Below are 12,477 nucleotides of genomic sequence, written 5' to 3'. Positions count from 1 at the left end.
AACCATCAAGATCCAAAAGAAATGGATCTGAAAAATATCTTCAACCATCTTTAGTCTGGTCCCCAAGTCGAATTTGATGAGGTGGCCTTTAGCTGTTGACTTGGATTTTTTATAGGAAACATAATTTCAAAAAATCTGGCAAATTTCTGAAAAATAGGATTTAAAGAGGCATTTGGATCTCCCAACCCATGATAGATGTGTAAAAACTAAAAGAGGTTTTTTTCAATCAGATCATTCCCCACAAAACATCTTTCATATTTGTAAAATCCGTCTTCATATATTTGAAAAACTCGCCCAAAGCAGATGACTAAAACAGGAAATAATTAATTATTTAAATCCTAAAAAATAGGTTGCAAATATTCCTTCATATCCTTCTAACAATATTAGCTAGGTAAAAACTAAGAGACAAACTTTTAAACTAGTATGTAAACAACAAAAAATTCTTATGGTTTTTATAAATTCATCTCCATATGTTCGTAAACTACATTTGAAAATAGCGGCTAAAACAGGAAAAATGATGGAAACTGTCATTTTAGGGAAAACTATCGTTTTAGGGTTTAATTTAAAATCCCTCTCTTAGGCTTGAAAACTCTGACAAATGTCACATCAAGGTTTAATAAGGGTATATCTTCTTGAAAACTAGTTTGGTCACTTGAAAAGAAGTTTGAAAACTCATATTTTCATTTCGCAACGCGCTATGAAATATTTTCGTAGCACTAGTTGTAGGCATTCGATAGGCTCTAATTTGTTGAAAAACTTAGGTAAAGTTTAGATATAAATTAAATAAATTCTTCTAAAATATTTCTAATTTTATGTCACCCTTCCATAAAAAATTTCATAGGCCATTACATAACCCCTTGCATAATGAACTAATAATCATAACCTTTGGACCTTTAGGAAAGGTACAAACTTGGTGCTAATAGTTAGCTCCAATGGGGATAATGTCTCCCTAGGAGGCAATAAAGAACATGCTGACCATGTGCCTGATCCATTGGGCAGCTCCCAACTCTTTCTGTAAACTTGCAATCTGATTCCTGCTCTAAAACCGAAACCACTATACACACTAAAAATCACAATTGCACATTACAAACTCAAAACTGAATGTTGAAATTGAAGTTGAAGACTAAAAAAACAAACTGAAACAAATGCTTGTCCCAACAAGCTTATTGCAAACTACTTCCTACTTTATCTTGTTGAGACCAACTTCTGAATCAAGTAATTATAGATTTCCAATGTAGCCAATCAAGCAAATGATTATTTGATTCTCTTTTGCTTTCACTTGCTTGAAAAGGAAATCAAAAATCTAAAAATAGCAGCTCAAAATGAAATCTGAATCTAATCTGGATGTTGACAAAATTAAAAAATTTGAGTCTACTTTCTTACTCCAAACATGTTGCAAAAGGATCCTCACAAGAATCAACATTGATATTATAGTTTTGCCAAATCTTGTCACTTTGATATGAAACTCCTCCATCTGCATTTTCTTTCTCGTACACCTCCATCTGATTGTTATCATAATGTTGCAAACAAAAATTTTCTGGACATGAAAAGGTTGTTGGTTGCAACACTAATTTTTTATCATTTATGTCAGAGAAGGATTCCTTAAAAACTACAAATGGAACAACCATGTCTTGTAGAACAAGAGTGACTAAGGATGCTTCTTCACATGCTTCAACAAGAACATCATCTTGACCTTCTAAATTTTCTGAATTTGTGTTTTCAAGAGATGTGAGATCTTGAATACTTTCTACAATTTCCAAAGAATCTGAAACAATTTTCTCTTCTTCTATGACTAAAATAGAAACTATTGATTGATCATCATAATCCCTCTCTTGGTCACTTATCACCTGAACATCTTCATCATTTTTAAGAGAAGGAACATGCATTTCAAACTCTAGATCCTGGTCTATTTTAGACAAAGAAGAAACTACTATTTGTTGTTGGGATGAAAATTCATTAAGGGTTTCTATGATTTCCTCATCCATAAGCTCCTCATCACCATAAACATCTTCTAAGTACTGAATAAAGTCTTCACAATATTCACAACAGTTTTGGAATAGTGACAAAGAAGGATGAGACTCCCCATAATACTCAATGAATATTGTGTGGAAATCTTTAAGTGAGTATAAGCTACCTGGTTGTAGTCTTTCATACCATGATCTTGCATCTTCTTCCAAGGTAGCCATAAACATATTCATCAAAAAATCTTCATGAAACTTAACCCTAAGCTTATGTACATGCATATGAAATTTAATCAAATGAAGTACAACATCATCCCCATTATGATCTCTAAATTTTGGCAAATATGATTGCCAATCTATGCACAGAATGCGATTTGGAAAACATGGTATATGTTCATGGTTCATTGGAGCATACCTTGTAGATTTGTAAGCCTCCATGGAAGCCATCTTCGTATTGTGGAGTCACCAGTGACACTTTAAATTATGGATCTCACTGACAATGGAGTTGTCAGGTGAATGATGTACAAGCTCTTTTGTGTGTTTTATTTATGGCCTCCATCAAGAATCAAATCTGAAACAATAGCAATAGGTTATGGGAAGATGAGTCTCTCTTCCCCAGTATGGTCGCCAAGATGTTATCATTCAAAAATTCCTTTTAGTTGTGGGAGAGAAATTCCTAAGGTAACCTATCCAAACCAATTTGGTAGATTGAAGTATATCTCCTTCAATCTAGAGAGGGCTCTCTCTAACAACCTAATCACTAAGCTTAGCAACTGGTTGTATCTTCAAACAATAGATAGATCTTTGGTAGGGTTTTTGGATCTTGAGTGTGGTGGTTGGGTAGGATTGAAGAAATATCAACTATTAGGAAATGGGGTCAAATATTAGTGTTTATAGATATTACCAGTGACTGATAAAATGCTCCAGGAAACAGAGGAAGGGTAAATGATGTCTATCTGTGAACATTATCATTTCAGTATGAAAGTGGAAAAAAGGATCAGCAGTCTATCACATTTGAAGCATCTTGTAATGGATAAATTCCAAATGTAACTTTAGAGGAAAATTGTGAGTATTTAAATTTATGAAATGGAGCATCTAACAAAGGATGAGTTCCACAACATTTACTTTCAGTTTAAATACTTAGAATATTTACACATAAATGAACAACTGAGAAGGGAATCACATACACATGAGAAAGGAGACAAACTTCAAAACATCATCATCATGAATCTTTGGTATGAAAGCACTATGTACTTATGCACTTGATATAATTAATACTCAGAAAATATTATAAAATAGAGCAATAGTTTCTTCTCCAAAACTTGAAAATCCAACCCTTCTTCCTTATTTTTCATTCATTATATAGGAAAAATACATAAATCTGAGATCCACAATGTTTGGGAAAGTATTAATTACAATAACCATCAAGATCCAAAATAAATGGATCTGAAAAACCTCTTCACCTATCTTTATTCTGATCTCCAAGTCAAATTTGATGAGATGGCCTTCAGTTGTTGACATGGCATTTTTATAGGAAATAAAATTTCAAAAAATCTGGCAAATTTCAAAAGAAATAGGCTTTAAAGAGGCATTTGTATCTCCCAAGCCATGATAGTTGTGTAAAAACTAAAAGACTTTTTTCCAATCAGATCATTCCGCACAAAAAACTCTTTCATATTTTTATAATTCATTTTCATATTCTCAAAAACCTCCCCCAAATTGGATGAGTAAAACAAGAAATAAGTAATTATTTAAATCGGGAAAAATAGGTTGCAAATATTCCTTCATATCCTTCACACCATTCTATCTGGGTAAAAAATGAGAAAGTATTTCTTAAACTAGTATGCAACCAACAAAAACCTCTTTTTTGTTTTACAAATTTATCTCCATATGTTCGGAAATTGCATTTGAAAATAGTGACTAAAATAGGAAAAATGTCGGAAACTATCATTTTAGAGCAAACTGTCATTTTAGGGTTTAATTTAACATCCCTCTCTTAGGCTTGAAAAATCTTCCAAATGTCACATCAAGGTTTAATAAGGGTAAATATTGAGGAATTTTTGGGCACTTGAAAAGCAGTTTTTAAACTCATATTTTCAAAATTTCGTAGCGCTAGCTGTAGGAATTCAATAGGCTCCTATTGTTGCAAAACTTAGGGAAAGCTTAGATATAACTTAAATAAATTCTTTTGAAATATTTCTAATATTTATGTCACCCTTCCATAAAAAAATTCATATGCCATTACATAACCCCTTGCACAATGAACTGATAATCATAACCTTTGGACCTTTAGGAAAGGTACAAACTTGGTGCTAACAGGTGTTAAGGTAGACCCTAAAAAAATTAAATCCATTAAATAATGGAATATCCCCCCAACCCTAAATCATCTTTGAGGATTTCTCGGGTTGAAAGGGTATTATCGCAAGTTTTTTAAGGATTATGGGAGAATAGCAGAGCCTCTAACAATATTACTGAAGAAAGATATATTCTTGGACTCTAGAAGAAAATAAGGTCTTTGAACATCTTAAAGGGGCAATGTGCCAAGCTCCAATCTTAGCTACACCAAACTTCAAAAAAACCTTTATTGTGGAATCTGATTCCTCAGAAATGGAATTGGTGTTTTTTTAATGCAAGAGGGAAGACCCATTACTTTTGAAATATGTCCAATCAAGGGAAAGTATTTACACAAACCCATTTATGAGAAGGAAATGTTGGAAAACTACATGCACTAAAGAAATGGAAACCTTACCTAATGGGAAGACACTTCAAGGTAAAAACAGATCATGATAGTCTTAAATACTTTTTGGAGCAAATATTATCTTTAGAAGAGCAACAAAAATGGGTCACAAGGATGTTGGGTTATGACTTTGAAATCTTCTACTAAAAGGGGAAGCAAAATGTTGTTGCAGATGCACTCTCAAGAAAGGATGACTATGTGGAAGAATTACTTTGTTCCCTTTCTATTATCCAACCTGATTGGATAATTGAAGCAACGGAGGAATGGAAGAGTGAGGAGGAGGTGTGGACACTCATTTAAAACTTGTAGCAAGATCCCAATACATTTGATACATTTATCTGGAAAAATAATTCAGTATGGTACAAAGATTTCTTATATCTATGTAAGAATTCCCAACTCAAACAAAAAAACTTTTTGAATTGCACACCTCCCCCTTAGGAGGGCTCTCATGATTTTTAAAAACTTTCCACATGGTTAATATGGAGTTTTTTGGGGATGGCCTTAAATTTAATATTCAGAAGTTTTTGGCAGAATGTTTGGTTTGCCAAAAAAATAAAATTGATCCAATTAAGACCTTGGATCTGTTACAACCTGTAGCCATTCCAAGTCAGCATTGGGAGGACGTCTCAATGGATTTTATCACAGGTTTACCCAAGTCCGAAGGAAAGAGTTTCGTCATGGTGGTAGTTGATAGACTTACCAAGTATGCACACTTGTGTGCTCATCCTTTTAAATCCAATACAGTTTCTACTGCATTTATGGAAACAATTCGAAAGCTATATGGAAACCCAAATATTATTGTAAGTGACTGAGATCCCATTTTCACTGGAAATTTTTGGACGGAATTATTTTCTAGTCTTGGTACTCAATTAGCTCATAGCTCATCTTATCATACTCAATCTAATGGAAAAAATGAGCTAGTGAACAAATGTTTGGAAGGATATCTTCATTGCTTTGTATCTAATAAACAAACATAGTGGGTCAAGTGGCTACCTTTGGTTGAATAGAAATATAACACTTTCTTCCATACTACAACAAAAATGACCCCATTTATGGAACTTTATGGATATCATCCATTGTCTATCACATCTTATTTAGGAGAAAATTCTATTGTTCAAGCAGTGAAATATCACATCGAGCATCAACGACAAGTTCTCCAAATATCAAAGGATAACCTCACTCTGGCACATAATCGAATGAAACAACAGGAAGATCAGCATCGCAGTGAAAGAAGTTTTCACGTAGGTGACTAGGTATTTTTACAGCTACAACCATACAAACAAATGTTCCTCAAGAAATCTAAGAAGGATAATAAATTATCACCCAATTACTATGGTCCTTACAAAGTGTTGCAAAATATTGGTACTATGGCATACAAATTGGAACTGATTACATCTTCCTAAGTAAACCCAGTTTTCCATGATTCATGTTTAAAGAAGGTTATTAGTGACAAGATCCCAGTTCAAAATATTGCCAGAACTTGACGAAGAAGGAAAAATCATATTGGATCCTAAAGCAGTGAAGGAAAAACGAACCTGAAAGCTACGGAATTGATCAATTTCAGAGTATCTCATTAAGTGGGAGAACTCACCCACTGGGAATTCCACATGGGAGGATGAGAATTTTATATAGAAGCATCAATAACTACTCAAGCATTGAGGACAACATTTTTTTGAAGGATAAGGGCATGTTAGGTCCTTATAATAATAGTGTAGTCCCCTTATTGTTATTGTTTGTGTAACCCCCCTTATTGTTATTGTTATTTTTAGTGTAGCCCCCTTATTATTATTATTGTGCCCCATAGAATCCCATTATTTCTATTGGTGTGCCCTTACATTATTATTGTTATGTAAGCTTTGATTATATTGTGACCCCTTAAACTTCTATATATACCAAGGAGGTCTTCTCATTTGTATCATCCAAGAATTGTTCATTTATGTAATGTAAAGGAGGTTTCCCCCTCAAAGAGGCTAATTTTTAAGTTGTTGGTCTATATTTTCTTTTCTTTTGTGAGTTGGTTTCATAACACAAAGCATGGGAAATCCACCCATCATAGCTATAAGATTTTATGACTTCTTTGCATATCCTACCATGATGGTTATCTACTAAAGACTGCAACAACCATAGGACACCCCAAGAACTTAACACACCATGCATCTATATACCTTTCTCATTTAACATCAATGCCAACACTATGCTCAACAATATCCCCCTTGGGAATCGATGGAAATAAACCAAGCTCCCCCTCAAATGAAGCATGGTTTTCTTCATCTCTACGCTCCACTTGGAATCAATATTCATCCCACTCAGAGACTCCTTCTCCCCCTTTGACATCAATAGAAAATGATGCCACCAATGAGAGAAACTCCCCCTGAAACTTTGCAGCCTACTCTTTAATTGATTTAACAAGCCTAGTGGCTACCAATACTCATTGAAATTGAGTCATGTGTCTATAGGATAAATAAATCATAATTGTTTCCTAAGATATTAAAAGGGTGCTTGTGCTAATGGCTTGGTGAATATATTTTCGAGTTAATCGTTATGTTGGGTTGTGTTATATTCTTTCCACGTAGTTAACAGGGGGTCTGAAGGGCACCCGTAACCCCACTTTATGGGGTCTGGGGCAGCGCCCCGGAAAATTTTGGTTTTGGACCCTATGTTAGGTTGGGCGGAGCCACCTATGGTTTTGTGCATGACTTTCGCACATGTTTTTTGGATGCAATGGTTTTCAGTCCATGGTATTGGATGCTTCGGCATGTATAAATATGTATTGTAACACTGAAAGGAACATAATAAAAAATCAAGCTGCTAGTCTCGGTTTTGGGATCCAGGGGAAAATCTCTGTGTATATGTGTTTTATGTGTTCTGCTCTCGCATTATTTATTTTCTGTGTTTTAGAATTCGTATGCAGGTAATTTTTGTATGGGGTTAAAACCTACATTTGGTATCAGAGCTGTTTTGGCTTCAAGGGGACACCTTTGTTGCTGAGGGGTTTCACTTGGACCTGTGGTAGACCCTGTTCAGTGGGAGATCTGCGAGATCGATTCTAGTGGTGAAAGAAGATGGTGAGCAGTGGAAAGATAGAGATCGAGAAATTTAATGGTCAGAGTTTTGAGTTGTGGAAACTCAAGATGGAGGATCTGTTGGTGGATAAAGATCAATGGATCACGGTAGATCTGGGTACTAAACCAACGGGAGTGTCCAATGAAGAATGGAAGAAGTTGGATCGGAAGGAAAAGAGCACAATACGATTGTGTGTCTCAGATTCAGTATTGTTGAATGTATCAGGGGAAGCTACAGCAAAGGCTTTGTGGGACAAGTTAGGGACTTTGTACCAATCTAAGTCTCTGGTGAATAAACTGTTCCTGCGGAAAAAGCTGTATAACCTGAGGATGAAAGATGGAGACTTGGTGACAGAGCATCTGAACGCATTTAATACTGTGGTAAGTTAGTTAGCATATGTTGATATTAAAATTTCAGATGAAGATAAGTGCATCAGTTTGTTGTGTTCTCTACCAGATTCGTGGGATAGTCTGGTTATTGCAATAGGTAGCAATGCAACTGCCTTGCAGTTTGATGAAATAGTCTCAGCCTTGTTGACGGAGGAGATGAGACAGAAAAATATGGAGAGCCAAAATGGTGATGCCTTGTCTGTACGAGGACGGTCCCAGAACAGAAACAAAAATAATTCATCGAGTGGGAGATCTAAATCTAGAGGGAGATCTAAAACTCCAGGAAAACATATAAAGGTGGTGTGCTGGAAATGCAGAAAGGAAGGCCACTTTAAAAGGGACTGTAAATCTAAAGTTCCTGACAAAGGAAAGGGATCTAATGAGGCTCCTTCTGCAAAGTCGAAAACCACCTCAGATGAAGGTGGGGATGTGTACTTGGATTCTTCAAGTACACATGTAGATCATGAAGCATGGTTGATTGACTAAGGTGCATCCTTTCACTTCACTCCCCATAGAGAGTGGTTCTGCGAGTATGAGAAATATGATGGTGGTGATTTCTTCTTGGGGGATGACAGGAAGGCTAGAATCATTGGTCGCAGAAAAGTAAAGTTGAAGTTGCAAGGTGGAAGGGTTAGAACGCTTCCAGGTGTTCTACATATTCCTGCATTAGCCAGAAATCTGATTTTTGTAAGAAAGCTGGATGATGCAGGTGTAAAAATAGTGTTCGAGAAGGATACCTGCAAAATGGTTCGGGGAGCACTGGTATTGATGCGGGGAGTTCGGATTGGAACTCTGTACAAGCTGCAAGGTAGCACTGTTATTAATGGGTGCAATAGTTCTATGGTTTCTAAAAGTGGAGCAGAAAATCTAGTGGTCTCTAGAGAGAATACCATGCTATGGCATCAAAGGCTTGGACATATTGGAGAGAAGGGCCTTCGAATACTTCCTGGTAAAGGTATGGTAGAAGGTATGAGTAATAACTTTCTAGATTTTGATTTCTGTGGAAATTGTGTATACGGGAAGCAGAATCAGGTGAGTTTCCCCTCTGGTGGTAAGAGGGCGAAACATCTATTAGAGCTTGTGCACAGTGATGTGTTTGGACCTATGAAGGTTCCATCACTGGGTAAGTCTGTGTACTATGTATCATTTATAGATGACTTCTCAAGGAATACATGGACATATTTCCTTAAGAAGAAATCTGAAGTCTTTGATAGGTTTAAAGAATTTAAGGCTCTAGTGGAAAAGGAGACAAAGAAGAAGATAAAGGTGCTGAGGACAGATAATGGTGGAGAGTTTTGCAGTAAGGAATTTGAAGAATTCTGCAAGAAGTGTGGTATAGCACGGCAAAAGACTACTCCATATACACCTCAGCAAAATGGAGTTGCAAAAACAATGAACAAGATGTTGATGGAAAGGGCAAGAAGCATGCTCAGTGGTGCCGGGTTAGGACAAGAATTCTGGGCAGAGGCAGTGGATACTGCATGTTACCTAGTCAACAGGTCACCTTCATCAGCATTGGAGGATAAGACTCCACAAGAGGTATGGACTGGTAAGAAACCCTCTCTTTCACATCTGAGGGTATTTGGATGTGATGCATATGTACATGTTCCAAAGAAGAAAAGAACAAAGTTGGATAGTAAATCTGAAAAGTGCATCTTTATTGGGTATAAGGATGGTTTAAAGGGTTATAGGCTTTGGAACCCAATAACAAGGAAGGTTATGTACAGCCGAGATGTGGTGTTCATAGAGGTGAAAGATGTTATTAAACATGAAGTCCAACCAAAGGAACCTGAGAAGATAGAGTTTGAGCTAAAGGAGGAAGAATCAGACTCTACAACAGAGGAGGAATCAGAAGATGAAGAGCCACAAACTCCGGTTGTGAGAAGATCAGTTTGAGAAAGAGGTAGCCAAAAAGGTATAGTCCATCTGCTTTCTGTTCAAATTTTGCTTTGTCTGTTACTGATGATGATCCCAGAACTGTGAAGGAAGCAGTGGATTCAGAGGATGGAAAACTCTGGAAAGAGGCCATGGTTGATGAAATGGCATCTTTGCACAAAAATGAGGCTTGGGATCTGGTGGAGTTGCCGGCTGGAAGGAAATCCATTGGCAGAAAATGGATGTTCAAAAAGAAGACAAATGCAGAAGGAAAAGTGGAGAAATACAAAGCTCGATTGGTAGCAAAAGGTTATTCCCAGGTGCCGAGAATTGATTTTGGTGATATTTTTTCTCCTGTTGCCAAGGTAACTTCTATTAGATTACTTTTATCTGTTGCTGTTGCTTTTGATTTTGAGGTAGAACAGATGGATGTGAAGACAACATTTCTTCACGGGGATCTGGAAGAGGAGATCTACATGAAGCAACCTGAAGGCTTTGCGGTGAAGGGTAAGAAAGAACTGGTATGTAAGTTAAAGAAGTCTCTATATGGGTTAAAACAGTCACCAAGGATGTGGTATCAGAAATTTGATACATTTATACGGGGACTTGGCTTCACCAGAAGCAAAGCAGATCATTGTGTGTATTTTAAATTAATTGGTGACCGTGTTATTTATCTGGTCTTGTATGTGGATGATATGTTGTTGGTTGGAAATGACAAAGAAGTTATCCAGGATTTGAAGACCCAATTGTCCTCCAAATTCGACATGAAAGATATTGGTGTTGCAAACTATATTTTGGGCATGGAAATTAAAAGAGATCGTACAAAGAGGAAGCTCTGGTTAAACCAGAGGAAGTATGTCGAGACAATACTGCAGAGGTTTAATATGCAGGATAGTAAACCGCTGAAGGTTCCTATTCTTGTAGGTGTGAGGTTATCTACTGAACAGTGTCCCAAGACATAAGAAGAGGAAGAGGACATGTCCCGTGTTCCATATGAAAGTGCAGTCGGTAGCCTGATGTATGCAATGGTCTAGACCAGACATTGCACATGCAGTGGGAGTATTGAGCAGGTTTATGTCAAAACCAGGGAAGGAGCACTAGACAGCAATGAAGCGGGTTTTCAGGTATTTGCATGGCACTAGTGATTATGGTTTGTGCTACCAAGGAAGACCAGGATTGGACAGAGTGTTGGATATTCATGGCGTTGTTGATGCAAACTGGGCTGGAGATCTGGATCAGAGAAGATCTACAAGTGGGTATGTGTTTAACCTATTTGGAGGTGCAGTCAGTTGGATGAGTAAGAAACAATCTGTAGTGGCACTATCAACTACAGAGGCAGAATACATGGCAGCCACTCATGCAAGCAAGGAAGTAGTTTGGTTGCAGAGATTGTGTTCAAGTATGGGGTTAGTACAGGATGCTATAAGGATAGACTGTGATAGCCAAAGTGCAATTTTCTTGGCAAATAACCCTGCATATCATTCAAAGACAAAGCACATTGATGTTCAGTATCACTTTGTGAGGGATATGATAGAAGACAAAAAGGTGTTGCTAGTAAAGGTGGACACTTTGAAGAATACTGCAGATGCATTGATAAAATCTGTGAGCTCTGAGAAGTTCTCTTGGTGTAGAGAGACAATGGGCATTTCAGGGCTGGGAAAATGACTAAGCTCTCTTGTGGCCCCTTGTGGAAAGAAAACAACAAGTGGGAGAATGTTGGGTTGTGTTATATTCTTTCCACGTAGTTAACAGGGGGTTTGAAGGGCACCCATAACCCCACTTTATGGGGTCCGGGGCAGTGCCCCAGAAAATTTTGGTTTTGGACCCTATGTTAGGTTGGGCGGACCCACCTATGGTTTTGTGCATGACTTTCGTACATGTTTTTTGGACGTGATGGTTTTCGGTCCATGGTATTGGATGCTTAGGCATGTATAAATATGTATTGTAACACTGAAAGGAACATAATGAAAAATCAAGATGGTAGTCCCGGTTTTGGGATCCAGGGGAAAATCTCTGTGTATATGTGTTTTATGTGTTCTGCTCTCGCATTATTTATTTTCTGTGTTTTAGAATTCGTATGCAGGTAATTTCTGTACGGGGTTAAAACCTACACGTTAGTGGCCACAAACTCAAGTCAAACAACATCAGAAACAACTTGTTCTCTTAATAAATGGAACTTGGTCAGAATGTGCTTGGCCTTTGAATGCCTAACAGGATTTTTAGACATGATAATAGCACTAGTATTGTCACAAATGATTGGAATTGAATCAGTCAACTCTACCTTAATGTCCTTTAAGGTCTACTTCACCTAAAGAATTTGTGTGCAACATGTGGATTTGTAATGTAGTCCACTTCATCTATTGATAATGAGATTGATTCTTATTTTTTATTGACCCAAGACACTAGGAAATCTCCAAGAAAGAATGTTCATCCAAAGGTGTTTTTCCTATCA

Source organism: Pinus tabuliformis, chromosome 3_2, assembly GCF_031772625.1.
Source record: "Pinus tabuliformis cultivar Carrire ecotype Pingquan chromosome 3_2, CPIR1, whole genome shotgun sequence".
NCBI lineage: Eukaryota > Viridiplantae > Streptophyta > Pinopsida > Pinales > Pinaceae > Pinus > Pinus tabuliformis.
Note: the sequence above shows the minus strand (reverse complement) of the source record.